The sequence below is a fragment of the Phocoena sinus genome, chromosome 12, assembly GCF_008692025.1.
Source record: "Phocoena sinus isolate mPhoSin1 chromosome 12, mPhoSin1.pri, whole genome shotgun sequence".
In the NCBI taxonomy this organism is placed as follows: domain Eukaryota; kingdom Metazoa; phylum Chordata; class Mammalia; order Artiodactyla; family Phocoenidae; genus Phocoena; species Phocoena sinus.
In genome coordinates, this window is record NC_045774.1 from 17,105,043 (window position 1) to 17,122,739 (window position 17,697).

The following is a 17,697-nucleotide window of genomic DNA, read 5'->3' on the forward strand; positions in this document are numbered from 1 at the left end:
GCTTTGCAGTGGTATTTTGCACCCAGAAGAGTGTTAGTTGTATTTAAATACCAAGCCTCAAGAATCACAGGACATTGTGAAACGTGTGCCATACCTCAAGTAGTAGAAAAAATTAGCAGGCTAAGTTACCCTCGAACCATCCTCCACATGCATTCACAAACAAGCACGAAGAAAAACTGAAGCCCAGTAGTCTTAAATTGGAGCTAAAGGTGAATTTTCTCAGTCAGGGTGAATCTAAGACACTGGAATGAGTATAGAGATTATCAAAGCTCTTTTCCAAAGATCTGGACAGTAGGAGAGTATGTCAGAATCAGGATGTCATGTCAGCTTATGTGAGCTTCCATCCAGCCTCTGCTCACATAGTTTCCCTACAATATCTAAGTCCAACTTTGGGGTTTGGCTCAGATGGTATTCCCTTTCTCTGCCACTAATTCCCATGATCTGTTTTTTTTTTTTCGGGGGGGAGGGGGAGGTCTGGTTATCATTTGGAGTGTCTCTCCTCAGTCACTCCGCATGCCCTGGATTTCTGTCTGCTGACACTCAACCTGTCCTTCAAGACATAATCAGATGCCACCTCCCCTGAGAAGGATTTCCACAGTACCACCATCTCCCCAGCCAGAGTCTCTTCCTCCTCCTCCATGATCCCAGAGAAGTATCCTGCAAATCCCACTCTCACAGCACTTCACACACTGCATTTAATTTTATCTTACTACTTTTTAAAGATTCTCTATCTTCTTTTTTTTTTTTGCAGTACGCAGGCCTCTCACTGTTGTGGCCTCTCCCGTTGCGGAGCACAGGCTCTGGACGCGCAGGCTCAGTGGCCATGGCTCACGGGCCCAGCCGCTCCGCGGCATGTAGGATCTTCCCGGACCGGGGCACAAACCTGTGTACCCTGCATCAGCAGGCAGACTCTCAACCACTGCGCCACCAGGGAAGCCCTTATCTTCTTTTTTTAAAAAATTGAAGTATAGTTGATATATATAATATAATATATATAGTTGATATATATAATATATATAGTTGGTATATATAATATATATAGTTGATATATATAATATAATATATATAGTTGATATATATAATATATATAGTTGATATATATAATATATATAGTTGATATATATAATATAATATATAAAGTTGATATATAATATATATAGTTGATATATATAATATAATATATATAGTTGATATATATAATATAATATATATAGTCGATATATATAATATAATATATATAGTTGATATATATAATATATATAGTTGATATATATAATATATATAGTTGATATATATAATATAATATATACAGTTGATATATATAATATATATAGTTGATATATATAATATATATAGTTGATATATATAATATAATATATATAGTTGATATATATAATATAATATATATAGTTGATATATATATAATATAATATATATAGTTGATATATATAATATAATGTTAGTTTTAGGTGTACAACATAGTGATCCTAAAAATACATTATGAAACGATCACCACGGCAAGTCCAGTAAACTATACACAGCATTTTAATTGTTAATTTGCTTCCTTGTCTCTTCACTGTGAGCTGCCTAAGGGCAGGGACTCCATGGTCTTTTCATTTTGTTATTCTCAGTGCCTAGCACAGTACCTGGACATAAGAGATTCTCAGTGAAGAGTAAAACAAAGTCAGCACCTGTGGAGTACTTCCTATACTCCAGGCACTGTTCTCAGCATATTAATGATAGAATCTATTCCCCGAGGTTTTTAGAACTGACTTAGATAAGCCATTTCCAAAACCTGGTACAGACTAAATGGTGAATAAACTAGCAAATTTTATTTCATGAATTATTCAGTTCTTAGAACATATTTTGTATGCAGTGCTACTATTTCTTCTCATTTTAAAGATGAAGAAATGGATACGTACAAAGGTTAAGAAACTTGCCGAAGGTCACGCACTCAGCTTAAGTGCCACAGTGGAGTTTTGTTTTATTTTACCATCACCTTCATAGTTTTTGACAACTAAGTACTGTTGTTAGTATTTCTTCTTTTTCTTCCAAGTCAGGTTTATCGAGGCATAATTTATATACGATAAATTGTATACCTTTTACTGCACGGTGCTGTGTTACAGTCATGTAACTACCACCACAATCAAGATAGGGGACAGTTACACCACCCCAAAGAATCCCCTCATGGACTGAAGCCATGAACTCCTTTCCCCACTCCCCGGCTCTGGAAAACACTGATCTGATCTCTGTCCTTTCCAGCTTGCCTTTTTCAGAAAGTCACATAAGTGGAGTTATACAGCATGCAGCCTATTGAGGCTGGCTCCTTTCACTTAGCATTTGAAGTCTGTGAAGCATTTGTGATTCATCCATGTTACTGTGAGTATCAGTAGTTTGTTCCTTTTTATTGCTGAGTGGTATTCTATTGTATGGATGTACCCCAGTTTACTCATTAACCAGCTGAAGCATGCTTGGGTATGTCCCAGTTTTTGTTGATTATGAACAAAACCATTTCTAAACATTCGTGGACAGGTGTTGTGTGAACATAGGTTTTCATTTCACTTGGGTGAATACCCAGGGGTGGGATTGTTGGGCCATGGGGTAAGTGTGTATTTAATTTTATAAGAAATTGCCAAAATATTTTTCAGAAGTAGCTGTACCATCTTGCATGCCAATAAGTAATGTGTGAGAGTTTCCTTTGCTCCACAGCCTTGCCAGCACTTGGTGTCAACAGTTTTTTTTTTGCTTTTGGTTTGTTTTTTAAAGTCATTCTAATAGGTATCTAGGGGTATCTCACTGTGGTTTTCATTTGCATTTCTCTAATGATGAGTGGTGTTGAATACCTTTTCATGTACTCTGTTCAATATTTTGCCCATTGAAAAATTGGGCTGTTATCCTATTACTGACTTTTAAGATATCTGAATATATATTCTGGATACAAGTCCTTTATCCGATACGTGCTTTGCAAATATTTTCTCTGTCTGTGGTTGTCTTTTTATTTTATAATGTCTTTCAAAAAGATTTTTCACATTGGATTAAGTCCAACTTATCCATTTTTTCTTTTATGGATCTTAGTGTTTTATCTAAGGAATCTTTGCCTAGAAGAGCCACAAAACATTTCTCCTATGCTTTCCTTTGGAAAATTTCCTAGGTTTAAATGTTTACATTTTGATCTATGATCTATTTTGAGTTAACCTTTACATAATACATGATGTATGGCTCTAGGTTCTCTTTTTCTTTCACTTATGGATTTCCATCTGTTATAGCACCATTTATGAGAAGGAGCAGAAATTTGAACTGTAGTTTCTCTGCTTCTAGAGGTCAAGTTCTTACTATGTAAATCCTTGTTCTATGTTTATGTATTTCTTTAATCTTCTGCTGGATCATAAGCTCTTTGACAGAATTCACTATATCCCTCATAGCAGAGTTCCTTGAACATAGCAAACCCTCACTAATTACCCCTGGACTGACTCTTTAGATGGAGGATAGAATAATAATCACTCAAAACTGGCCAGTCCTTGTTCTCCCTTGCCCAAGAAAGAAACAGTATCCTCATACATGTTGCCTGTGTGTTTAGAGCTCTGACCCACCCAGCAGGCAGGCAAAGGTCACCTGTCCAATATTTACAACTGACATCCATACCCTAAGCCTTTTAATACAAGGATGGAGGAACTAGTCTTTTCCTCATATTAACATGGGTCTCAGTCTACCGGTGGCAGGACGATAATTACGTTTCTTCTGACAGCATTCCAGCCTGATATACAAGCTCTGGCTGTCCTGAGGAATGGCCATTTGCCAGTCTCTTCTGGCCAACAGGCAGGGCTAGTTCAGAAGCAATTTGGGGGCCAGAACTAGTGGGTGGAGGAAGGAAATATGAAACCCTAGTATAACAGAGATAACTGACATCTTGTGTCTGATCCTAGAGTAAATAAGCAAGTGTGGCAAGTCCTCTGCATGATCTTTAGCTCCATGGATTTATAAGCAAAGGCCATTCTGTAACTCACAGAGGGCAAGACCGACAGACCATTGCTTGGCCTTTGCCACCGAAAAGGCAAGAGGGTCTTGCCCAGTCCACCTGAGAAGATTTTGCATTTTTACCCCATCACTCATTTTTTATTATCATAACCTTCAGTTCTCATTCAATATTCCACCTTTCCCAAGACAGCATAATTACAAACACCAAATCATTTCTGGTGGGGCCATATAGAGGAAGAGATGCTCACAGACTGAAAAGGAACGATTCCATTTTCTTTCTTCTTTTTTTTTTTTTTCATTTTTTTAGGCTGTGCCACATGGCATGTGGAAAATTAGTTCCCCGACCAGGGATTGAACCCGTGCCCCCTGCACTGGAAGAGCAGAGTTTAACCACCGGACCACCAGGGAAGTCCCCATTTTCTGATATGAAAAACTGGAGAGCAAGAAAGAAAAGCAGAAACTATCTAAAAAAAAGCTCTCAAGTTTCTGGTAAACACTGATATAACACAAGCAAGGTTTTTTCCCTAGGGCCCATTACAGAGTAAGTTTTCAGACATGCAATATTGTTAGCCATTATTATGCATTTTTGCTTTTTTTTTTTTTTTTTTTACCATTTTTTAAAAAACTGTGGTAAGATGCCATTATTATATCTTATACAAGGTGCAATGCACATACACATGCGTGTGTGCATATGTGCACACACAAACACACATGAGACACTAGAGAGAGAGAGAGGAATAGAGAGAGATTAGGAACCGAGAGAAAAAGATAGGGCATTGTGTGTGGTTGGCTGCACATCTTGCTTCCCCAGGCTAAATCTCCAAGGCTTCAGCCTGTGTCTCTTCCATGATCTCAATCCTCGTATTATCATAGAGATTCCGGGATCACAGCTCCTTTTCAGTGCTCTGCACATCTTGAACATTCAGAGTCAGCTGGGTTATTTCAGGGAAAATTACATAAAATATATTTGCTGAATAAACATTAATGGAAAAGTCATCAGACACTGAGCGAAATGACCAGTTAAATCAAATTCTACCAAACAAGTGATATGCTTTCCACCAAAACAAGATAAAGCCAAGTTAAGTTGACTAAGAGGCTGAGCAAAAAAATTAATAACCTAATTTAAAAAGCAGCTGCCAGGCTTCCCTGGTGGTGCAGTGGTTGGGAGTCCGCCTGCCGATGCAGGGGACACGGGTTCATGCCCCAGTCCGGGAAGATCCCACGTGCTGCGGAGCAGCTGGGCCCGTGAGCCATGGCCGCTGAGCCTGCGCGTCTGGAGCCTGTGGTCCGCAACGGGAGAGGCCACAACAGAGAGAGGCCCACGCACCACAAAAAGAAAAAAAAAAAAAAAAAAAAGCAGCTGCCCATTAGCAACATAAGGAAGATGACAGGCCATTCTGGTAGGGCTGGATTCTCAGGACAAATCATACACCCTCCTCTGGAGCCTGAGGATCAGCAGTGGGTGGAAGGGCAGTAAATACAATAGGATGCATGAAAATATTGGGGCAGCCATGGAACCTGGTTTATACATATCCTCTTCCAGGAAGATGTCATTTTTTAATGGGTTTGACAGCTTGGTATACTGTAAGATCTTTTAGGATAGGGCTCTCAGCTTCCTCTCCAGTTGCCTTTTTTTTTTTTTTTTTTTTTAAATATTTATTTTTATTTATTTATTTGGTTGCACCGGGTCTTAACTGCAGCTCAAGGGCTCCTGAGTTGCGGCTCGCTGGCTTCTTTAGTTGTGGCACGTGTGCTCCTTAGTTGCGGCATGTGAACTCTTAGTTGCATCATGCATGTGGGATCTAGTTCCCTGACCAGGGATTGAACCCAGGCCCCCAGCATTGGGAGCGCGGAGTCTTAACCACTGCACCACCAGGGAAGTCCCTCCAGTTGCCTTTGAGGGTTGTGCTCAGAATGTGGCAAGTGGCCAGTTCTCTGGCGCACCCAAGGATAACTAAGAGGCACTGTCACCACATATGCTTAAAAACACCGAGGTCGGGTCATCGTGCACATATGTACTGAGCACATTGCACAGAGTTGATTCCCAGAGGTACTGACCAAGTCCTGTGGCCAGGATGAAGTTCTCCCAATCCTTGGGCACAGCTGGCTTCTGAGACTCAGTGGGCTAACTACTTGTGATGCCACTGAGTGAACTCAGACCAGCCTCACATGGCCTTCTTTTTGGACAGCAAAACAAAAGCAACAAGGCAGGGGTATGGTGATGCTCATTCAAAGGCTCCTTTCAATGGTGAAGTCCATTATCTAGGCAGTGAAGAGAACCTGGACTAACACATAATCCTGTCCTCCCTTGGTACACTAGACCAGTGGGTCTTAAACTTTACGCTGCATCAGAACCTTCTGGAGGGTTTCCAGAGGGCCAGGGCTGGGCCTGAGAACTTGCATTTCTAGCAAGTTCCCAGCTGGTGCTGATGCTTCAGGTTCAGGAACTACAATTTCTTTTTCTTTTTTTTTTTTTTTTTGCGGTACGCGGGCCTCTCACTGTTGTGGCCTCTCCCGTTGCAGAGCACAGGCTCCGGACGCGCAGGCTCAGCGGCCATGGCTCATGGGCCCAGCCGCTCCGCGGCATGTGGGATCTTCCCGGCCCGGGGCATGAACCCGCGTCCCCTGCATCGGCAGGCGGACTCTCAACCACTGCGCCACCAGAGAAGCCCCAGGAACTACAATTTGAGAACCACTGCATCCACATTGGCTTGGATAACATTTCCTACCTCTGCTCCTCTAAACTTGACACATGATGGAAGCTTCAGAATTCACTAACTACTGAATGATTCCATAGTAAAAGAAAAAGAAAAAACAGTGAAGCCAACAATGTTTCACTTTTACAGAGGTCAGAGTTTTGGCAACCTCAAGGATTTGGAACATAGTTGCAAACTCAGAAGGAAGATAACTCCTTAAATTGTTAAAATAAGCCTGTAAAAAAGTCATGGTACTCTGTAGGGGGTGACAATACAAGAGAACCCCTTAGGTCTGAGTGTAAATTAAGCCAATACATATTGCAAGATAATGACAAAAGAAATATGAGGGCACTACCATCAGGCTGTATTATCTGCAGGGGCAAAATGTCCTATGTGACTTGGTATCAGCCCCTGTGGTCACCACTATATTACAAGTAAAACACAATAATCCATTTTCCTAAAATATTAAGGCTCCTCTTGTAGCAACTCCCTCCCACTGTTGCCCCAGTGTCAATTAAAGAAAATATAAAACGGCCAATAAGGAATTCTCCCTGGATGTGAGAGTGCAAAAAGCCTTATAGCTCAGCTTGGGACACACAATGATTTTCAGCTGGAAGAAGTTGTCCTGAGGGGGCTGCTGGGTGATACGTTCCATGGCCTCGCTCTCAGGGGGAATGGAGGGGTGGGGAAGGAAATCTGCCCCTGGCTCAGCCCTGAGGGGACCTGTCTGTGTTCCCAGGTAAGGGAAAGAGGCTGTGAAAATTGAAGGAAAAGATTACTCTGTAAACCCAAGGAAGGGCTGTAAATACTAGTGTGGAGAGACAGCCCTCCTGTGTCAACAAGATCAAAGAACCCCCCCTCTCCTGGAGATACCTATTGGGGGCTGAAATAACAGCTGATTTTGAAAGGGCCACAAAGTACAAAGCAGAGCGCAGCACAAGCAACAGAGAAGTGGAAGCTGTGATGCTCCTTGACAACCAAGGAGAGGCTTCCTAGAACCCAGTTAGAGGCTGGAACCTTGGTGCTTAGAGACTAGTGACCATCAGCTCCTCTAGATCCATCTCTGCCTCCTTTGCCATCTTTCTCCTGGGAGGCTGATGTCTATTGATGGTGCCCTGAGTCCTGGTCCTCTGGCTTCCTTTGGGTTGGGTCAATGGTGGAGGATAGGAGAGTGTAAGGAGAGAAGGTAGGGTAGGGTGTCTATCAATGTCTAACAGTGCCAACTCCTGCCAGGGTTTTAACAGTTGCTACCTTCCTCTAAGCTTGGAACTCAGCAGAGGTGAGCCCATTTCCAGGGTTATGGTTCTTGACTTAACAACTGTTTTCCCCAATTTTCCCTTCAGGCTTCGAGGTGGTACAGGCTTCCTGCAGTTACTAGTGTCTGGTGCTTCACCATCCCTCGTTCTTTATTTTTTTTTAATTTATTTATTATTAATTAGTTATTTTGGCTGCACCAGGTCTTAGTTGCAGCTCGTGGGATCTTCACTGCGGCACGTGGGATCTTTAGTTGCGGCATGCAGACTCTTAGTTGTGGCATGTGGCATCTAGTTCCCTGACCAGGGATGGAACCCGGGCCCCCTGCATTGGGAGCGCAGAGTTTTACCCACTGGATCATCAGGGAAGTCCCATGCTATCCCTTGTTCTTTAATCCCTGCCACACTTCTGTGAAATAGCACTTCATTCAACTCTCATCAAACCCTTTGAGTCAGCCTGCTGTCTACTGCCTGGGCCCTCTGAAATAGAGATCAAGGTCAAAGCTTCCTCGGATTGAGAGTGAGCTTTGGTGAGCTCCCGACTGTAAACTCGGGAACAAATAGAATCATCAGCTTTCCCAGGTAACCCTGTAGCAGAAGGTAATGAAGACAGAGGACTTGGGGAAATTAGTCTCAGCTCAGGAATGTCAATGAGAATATGACTCTAAAACAATTACCAAAAGCATATGAGCAGGGGTTAAACAGCTGAATACATTCTGAAGAAACTGATTAGTACAGAACATAGGAGTTATTTTAAGAAAGTTTTCTAGAAGTTGTGAATTTTTAAAGCTAGGTCTTGAAAGAGCAATAATAATTTTTTTTTGTTTTTGGCCATGCTGTGCAGCCCGTGGCATCTTAGTTCCCCGACCAGGGATTGAACCTGGGCCCAAGGCAGTGAAAACACGAAGTCCTCACCACTGGACCGCCAGGGAATTCCCAATAATAAAATTATTGAAAAGATTTGAGGGATAGTATAAGTACTGGTAGATTTAGGAGGGAATAAAGCAGGATGCTATGTCCTATTTTTAAAAACAGCTTTTTTGAGATATAATTCATATTAAAATATAATTCGCCCATTTAAAGTGTACAATTTATTGCATTTGAGCACATTCCCAGGGTTGTAAAACCATCACCACAGTCTGATTTTAGAACATTTTCATGCCCTTGAAAAGAAACTTTGTACCTATTAGTAGGCAATTCTCATTCCCTCCCTCCAAGCCTCACTTCAAGCTCAAAGCACCACTCATCTATTTTATGTCTCTATAAATATGCAAACTGAGAATATTTTATATGAATGGAATCGTACAATATGTGGTGTATTGTGACTGAATTCTTTCACTTGGCGAAGTGTTTTCAAGAGTCATGTTATTTATTCATTTATCAGTTGATGTATACTTGCGCTGTTTCCATTTTTTCAAAATAAATAATGTTGCTCTGAACATTCGTATACAAGTTTTTGTGTGCACATGTGTTTTCATTTCTCCTGGGTATATCCCTAAGAGTGATACTGCTGAGTCATATGAAAATTCTGTTTAACTCTGAGGAACTCCCAAACTGTTTTTCTAAAGCAGCTATACCAGCTTAAATTCTTACCAGTAATGAACAAGGGTTCCAGTTTTTCTGCATCTTCATCAACTCTTGTTATAGTGTCTCTTCTTGTTTATAACCATCCTAGTGGGTGTGACGTGGTATCTCAACGTGGTTTTGATTTCTATTCCCTTAATGACAAAAGACGTTGAGCATCTTTTTGTGTGCTTATCGGTCATTTAAATACCTTCGTCGGAGAATTATTTCTTCAAATCCTTTGCCATTTTAAAATTGAGTTGTCTTCTTATTACTGAATTTCATTAGTTCATATTCGGGATACAAGTCCCTTGTCAGATATGTAGTTTGCAAATAGTTTCTCCTATTCCGAGGTTGTCTTCACTTTCCTGATGTTATTTCTTGCACCACAGAAGTTTTTATTTTTGACGTAATCCAATTTATATGGGCTGGCCAAAAAGTTCGTTTGGGTTGTTAAGCTGAACGGAAAAACCTGAATGAACTTTTTGGCCACCCCAATATTTTCTTTTGTCACTTGTACTTTGGCATCATATCTAAGAGACTATTACCTAACCTAAGGTCACAAAGATTTATGTCTATGTTTTCTCCTCAGAGTTTTATAGTTAGCTCTTACATTTAGGACTATGAGCCGTTTAATTTTCGTGCGTGATGTGAGGAAGGAGTCCGACTTTATTCTTTTGCATGTGGATATCCAGTTGTCCCAGCACCATTTGTTGAAATGACTATTCTTTATCCCATTGAATTGTCTTGGCATCCTCATCGAGAATCAATTGATCATATATGTTAGGGTTTATTTCTGGACTTTCAATTCTATTCCATTGATCTATATGTCTTTCTTCATACCAGTACCACACTGGCTTGATTTGTAGTAACTTTTGAAATTGGGTATTGTGAGTCTTTCAACTTTGTTCTTCTTTTCTCAGAATTGCTTGGGCTATTCTGGGTCCCATTACAGGGGCTGTGTTGAAACTGTAGATCAATTTGGGGAGTACTGCCATCTTACAAATATTAAGTGTTCTGATTCATGAACATGGGGTGTTTTTGCTTTTAATTAGATCTTGAATTTCTTTCAACAATGTTCTGTGGTGTTCAGTGGATAAATCTTTCACTCCTTTTGTTAAATCTATACCTAAGGGCTTCCCTGGTGGTGCAGTGGTTGAGAGTCTGCCTGCCGACGCAGGGGACACGGGTTCGTGCCCCGGTCCGGGAAGATCCCACATGCCGCGGAGCAACTAAGTCCATGTACCACAACTACTGAGCCTGTGTTCTAGAGCCGGCGAACCACAGCTACTGAGCCCATGTGCCCCAACTACTGAGCCTGCACTCTAGAGCCTGCGAGCCACAACTACTGAGCCTGTGTGCCACAACTACTGAAGCTCGTGCACCTAGAGCCCGTGCTCTGCAACAAGAGAAGTCACTGCAATAAGAAGCCCACGCGCTGCAACGAAGAGTAGCCCCTGCTCACCGCAACTAGAGAAAGCCCACGCACAGTAATGAAGACCCAATGCAGCCATAAATAAATAAATTTAAAAAAAGAAAAAAAAAATGATGGTCCAAGAAAATAAAATTGAGTCTTCTCAACCATAATTCTAAAAGAGTCATGTACCACAATGTTCATTGCTGCACTACTTACAATAGCCAGGACATGGAAGCAACCTAAGTGTCCATCGACAGATGAATGGATAAAGAAGATGTGGCACATATATACAATGGAATATTACTCAGCCATAAAAAGAAACGAAATTGAGTTATTCATAGTGCGGTGGATGGACCTAGAGTATGTCATACAGAGTGAAGTAAGTCAGAAAGAGAAAAACAAATACCGTATGCTAACACAGATATATGGAATCTCAGAAAAAAAAAAGGTCATGAAGAACCTAGGGGCAAGACGGGAATAAAGACAGATCTACTAGAGAATGGACTTGAGGATATGGGGAGGGGGAAGGGTAAGCTGGGGCAAAGTGAGAGAGTGGCATGGACATATATACACTACCAAATGTAAAATAGCTAGTGGGAAGCAGACACATAGCGCAGGGAGATCAGCTCAGTGCTTTGTGACCACCTAGAGGGGTGGGATAGGGAGGGTGGGAGGGAGACACAAGAGGGAGGAGATATGGGGATATATGTATACATATAGCTGATTCACTTTGTTATAAAGCAGAAACTAACACACCATTGCGAAGCAATTATACTCCAATAAAGATGTCAAAAAAAAAAATTGAGTCTTCTCTCTTTTTCCCTTGGTCAGGCTAGCTAAAAGTTTGTTAGTTTTGTTGATCTTATCAAAGAACCAACTTTTAGTTTCATTGATTTTCTCTATTGTTTTTCAGAGTCTGTTTCATTGATTTCTGCTCTAGTCTTTAAATTTCATCTCTGATTGCTTTGAGTTTAGTTCGCTCTTCTTTTTCTAGTTTCCTAAGCTGGAAGATTTGGTTATTGATTTGAGATCCCTCCTCTTCCTCCTCCTCTACCGCTTCTTCTCCTTCTCCATCTTTGTCTCTTCCTTCTTCTTCTCCCCCTTCCCCCTTCTGTTTCTTCCTCTTCCTTTTGTTACATAAATTAGCCCATTTATTACGGGTTAGCAATGTTTCAAATGGTAGAGCTTCTAGTGTTTTTTTAATTACTTCAGTCTTCTGATGATGAATTTACTGTGATGGTAGAAGTGGTGTTGTAGGTCCAGGCACCACCAGCTACTACTTTCACGCAGGAATTAGAGTGCCAAATCCTCACAGTTCATCTCTTTATCTTGCTTTTGCCATAGAAAAGCAAGTGAACTTAGAATGCAGGCTGATTTCAATTTTTTTTCACCAATTTCCCAAGGTAGAAACCATAAGGGTCTTGTGTTTACTGATGATTCTGTCCTTCTTGGTGGATTTAGCCATGTTGCTGCAAACTGAGCCCAGAGAGCTTTTCTTCTTCTTTTTTTTTTCGTGGTACGCGGGCCTCTCACAGTTGTGGCCTCTCCCGTTGCAGAGCCCAGGCTCCGGACGCGCAGGCTCAGCGGCCATGGCTCACGGGCCCAGCTGCTCCGCGGCATGTGGGATCTTTCCGGACCGGGGCATGAACCCCCGTCCCCTACATCGGCAGGCAGACTCTCAACCACTGCGCCACCAGGGAAGCCCCCATCTTCTAATTTTCCTTGCAATTTCTTCTTTGATCCATTCATTATTTAAGAGTGTATTGTTTAATTTTCCTATATTTGTGAATTTACCACATTTCCTTCTGTTAATATATTTCTATAACGTCAGAAAACATACTTTGTATGATTTCAGTCCTTTTATATTGAGTCTTGTTTTATGGATTAGCATATGGCCCATCCTAGAGAATGTTCCACTTGTGCTGAGATAAATGTGTACTCTGCTGCTGTTGGATGAGTCATGTTTTTATTTTTTAATCAAGTTTAAAGTACAGAGGTGCCTGGAATCAAACACATTTTCATCTCCTTTACCTTATCCATGGTCAAACTGGGAGAAGAATAATTTCAATCATTTGTTACTAGATATATTGAAAGATATAGATATACATAGGTATAGACTATTTTTGCAGCATGGGGACATATCATGTGACTTTGAGAATAAGGCTGTATGAAATCATAGCACCATGGATCTAAGGTTTCCCACACTCACTTTATGATACAAATATCATGGCAAATCCTAGAAACTTAGAAGACTGGATTCTATGATTCCAAAGGTCCCCTCTAATGTTAAAATGGTAGGCAGATACTTAACTTCTCCAACTCTCACTCTGATCATCATTATTAACCAAGAACATAAGATGTTATCTTAAGGTTCTTGTGGAAATTAAATGATGACTTTTTTCATTCAACAAGAAATGACATGAAAATGACTTAGTAGAGTGTTTGGTACATAATAATCATTATGTTAGTTGTTTTCAGATACAGATGCTATTTAGATACAGAACATTAGTTAGGTTTTAGATATAGAACTGCTATTGCCACCAATAAAGAATGGTTTATCAGCTAGTTTTCTTCCCTCAAGTAAAACATACAGGGAACACTTTGTACTGCTTTAAGATTTTTGAAACTCTGGCCTGAGCTTGTTTCCTTGCTCTAAATGAAGGGAACAGAATATCTTATTTCTGGGCAGCAAAGAGTTGTTTTTTTTTTTAAACAATTCTATGAAATTTATTCTAGGGTACCTAAAAGCATTGGACCACTTGGTGAGGATGTTACAGAGAAAATAAGCATCTGATGGACACGGGCATGTCAGACTAGATAACAGTTTACACCCTTCCAACCTTGAGTCTGCTGAGACAGACAAGAGAGGTTATGAAAATGAGTATTAGCGTGAAGTCATCTTGTGAATCTGATCATACTAATGAAAAAAGGACACACTAATCAATTTATTTCTTGGACCTATATTAAGGTTTTTAGCCTTCCATATTCAGTTTACTAAATCATTTCTGACAGTGTGTTATGGTAAGGTAGTCATAGGAAAGAGTTAATTATTTCTACCCGAAAGCAATTTACTACCTCTCAAGTGTAGAATAAGGACTACAATATGTTGCTAAACTGATATCCATGCATCAATGGAAACAGGCCCTAGGAACTTAAAGTTTCATCTCCTCCCCAACATCTTGACAACATTCCCTGCTCCTAGAACCCTCATTCAAGTATGGGGAGAGGATGGGACAGGCACCCTGTAAATTTACTCCTATTTAAGAGTTGAGAATTTGTAACTAAAGATAACGTCCTGAATTAATGTCTTGCTTCTTGTGCCCCCCCAATTCAGTTTGACCTTTCACCCCAAAGGCTTTTTAAATTTATATAATTCTCAGGCATAAAATCCTGAGAACTTCTTAAAGGATTTAAATGATATCAGGATGTACAATTCTTGTAGCACCAATAAATGCTGAAAAATAAATATCTAAAGTCTAAATTACGAAAAAGAAATCTTTATAACATCATATTGCCCCACAAAATATCATTCAGCTTCCTGGGATTGGTTATAGTCTAAAATTCACACAGCCTCATAAAACCATTCTCTAAAGTGAAGACCCAAGAGGACAGGGAAGTTTTGTTTTTTTTTCTTTCCTTATTTCTCCCCAAACCTTCAACGATGTCTAGGATAGAATGAGTGCTCAATGGATATCTGTTGTATGCATTGAATGAATTCCCTCCTTTAACACACAAACATTTATCTACAAAGTATTTTAAGTGCTTGCAAAATGTCCTGTATGCTTTATTTATGAATAACGTAATGATATCTTGACTTGAGAGAAAATATGATTATCTGCTGGTTCTCTGAGAGCAAATTTATAGACTTAAAGTGGGAAATTGCCAAATAAGAAATTATGGTAAAACTTTTTTCAAGTCAGCAATTCACTGTATTTTCTTTTAACCAATGCTATTTCCCTTAAAACTGGTAAGTTACAGCCATGCACTAATTTTTACCGAAGGTACTGCTGCTGTGTTACATTGATGTTTCAATAGGGTTACCAGATAAAATACAAATAATTGCACAATAATTGGTACAAAAATATAAATATCGCATGGGGCATATGTGTACGAAAAAATTATTGTCTATCTGAAGTTCAAATTTAACTGGACATCCTGTATTTTTTTCCTGCTAAATTTGACACCCCTAGCTCAAAGTAAATATCAGTGCTCTCATCTTAAACTGTTGTCACAATCAAATACAAGTTGCTTAATAAATAAATCCATAACTGACTGTCTTATCATTATCTTTTCTCAGGAAAATAAACAAACTAAGGAAGCAAATGGCTTCCCGAGTGACGGCAGTGGTGTGACTCTCCACGGGGCCTCTCCTTTGTAGTTCCCTGAGGTCAGCAGCGGCTCCGTGGGGCAGTGCTACACCCGGACCCAGAGTCCTACCCTCTATGATGAATGAATCCTATTTCACGTTACAGGCCCTTATCGGTATGCTTTTCCGGATGGACCTAGAGACTGTCATACAGAGTGAAGTAAGTCAGAAAGAGAAAAACAAATATCATATATTAACGCATATATGTGGAATCTAGAAAAATGGTACAGATGAACCGGTTTGCAGGGCAGAAATAGACACAGATGTAGAGAACAAATGTATGGACACCAACGGGGGACAGTGGGAGTGGGTAGTGGGATGAATTGGGAGACTGAGATTGACATATATACACTAATACGTATAACATAGATAACTAATAAGAACCTGCTGTGTAAAAATAAATAAATCAAATAAAATTCAAAAAAAAAAAAGACAAAAAACCAACAGAAGTTTCTTCCTGCTTTTGGAGGAGCAGCGCTGGCCACATGAAAATGCTAGAATTCAGCAACAAAGAAATTCTCTTCTCTAAAGACCTTTCTTCCCTTAGCTTAACCTCACACAGAGGTTAACCCTCCACAGCTGCACATCTTTGACTCTTGACCTTTGCCTTCACAAGTATAAAAATGTGCCTTCAATATTCTGCTAAAATTTCCAAATCCTTTAAACAAGAGGCAGTCAGAGCCTCCACGCGGTGACTCCTGTCCTCAGCACACTTCTTTCCCTTGCCCCGGCCTCCTTCCTCCAAACTGCCACCAAACGAGCACTGAACACGGTATGTACAGAACTCTGGATACCTGGGCTCTGTAGGTCCCAGTGTGCTACCTTTCCAGCTTGACAGAGCAGCATGCTTTTCTTTTCCGTTTTTTTTTTTTTTTTGGCCGAGGCACGCGGCTTGGGGGATCTTAGTTCCTTGACCAGGGATCGAACCCGGGCCCTCAGCAGTGAGAGTGTGCAGTCCCAACATCTGGACCGCCAGGGTATTTCCGACAGAGCAGTATTCTAAGATGATCATCCTTGGGTCAATAATTCAAGCCCCCTGAGCCTCAGTTTTCTCATCTATAAAATGGGGCTCATAGAATCACATGAAATACTGGGCCAAGGAACATAGTAAATGCTAAGTAAACATCACTATTACTCATATAAGAAGAATGTATTGAAGAATATGCAAATATCCATAGAAATTTGCTTTCTAACAAGCATTCTCTCCTTTAATGTAACAAGAATTTTCAATAAGTTTTAATGGTAACTAGAAATGGCTTAATAAAGTCAATACATATAAGTGGTATTAGAATAATATGGAACTTTAAATTTCATTGTTTGGAAGAACACTAAGCAGTTGGCTTCCCAACACTTACAGGGAAATTACCAGAACTGTACGGCGTCCTAGTCTCCATTGCTCTAGTGCCGAGGATGGAACATAGCCTGTCAGAATGTCGGATGTGAGAAATTGCACCGCGGGGCAAGGTGTGGGCAATCCAGAGTTGGCTCTGCCCAGCAGGTGAAGCACTGCTGTCATCACGCAGCCCTCACCTGGGCTGGAGTCTGAGGGAGAAAGGCATGCTGGGAACAATTTCATACTCTTCTTCAAGCACCTGCACTTCTTCAGATGAGGGGAGAGTGCACTTCCGCGTGCCTCCACCGTGGTGCTGACCATCAGCTTAATCTGAATGTGACACAGGCCACTGAGGAAATGCCTCTCTACCCTGTGGGGTGGCTGCCTTTCATCAGTACTCAGAAAGAAGGTGAAAGAGTTCTTGTTAGGAATAATATTGTTTGTTGCGGTTTTTCTCCATTTCTCTCTCTCTCTCTCCAAGGGAGAAGAAGCTGAGTTAAGAACAGAAATCAGAATCTGGAATCTGCTCACCCCAAGAATAATGGATCTATTCTGCTCAAAAAAATGCCTTGATTGTTGATGTGTTTACTTCAGCTCCTTCTCTGAAATTTGAGGACAAAGCAAAATTGGGAGCAAGGAGTCTCTGTGTGTGTGTGTGTGTGTGTGTGTGTGTGTAAGTGTGCACACATGTGTGCAGAGAGCTCCTTTCTCTAAGGGTTCAAGATGCCCCTGTAATGAGCCTGCCCACCCCACTGAGGCATCAAAACTCATTACTTTCCCCCAAAGCTACATTTAAGCCACCTTTAAAGTGGATAGCAGGACACCTGGGGCTCATTTAGTTCATTATCCTGGGCCTTTGTTTGCTCATCTATAAAGTGAAGACACTGGATTAGACACAGTCTCAGACCTTTCCAGATCCAAAATGCTCTCTCGTGATGTTACTGCAACAGGGACAGTAGATTAGAATTTACTCACAAGCAAAGCAAAGTCAACACTGTGTGTGTGTGTGTGCGTGCGTGCACGCACGCGTGTGTAAATGTCTTATTAACACCAAGGACTTACTAAGCATTCATGAAATTTTCCTTTGCCTCTTT

General features: G+C 40.7%; 1 protein-coding gene and 1 pseudogene across 1 annotated transcript in view; both read right to left on the reverse strand.

Moving 5' to 3' along the window:
* The window catches only part of SASH1 (SAM and SH3 domain containing 1), an 862,598-nt gene that overhangs the window by 207,396 nt on the left and 637,505 nt on the right, over window positions 1-17,697 (reverse strand). The gene's annotated exons all lie outside the window — the stretch shown is intronic.
* On the reverse strand, window positions 12,093-12,369 carry LOC116763271 (annotated as a pseudogene).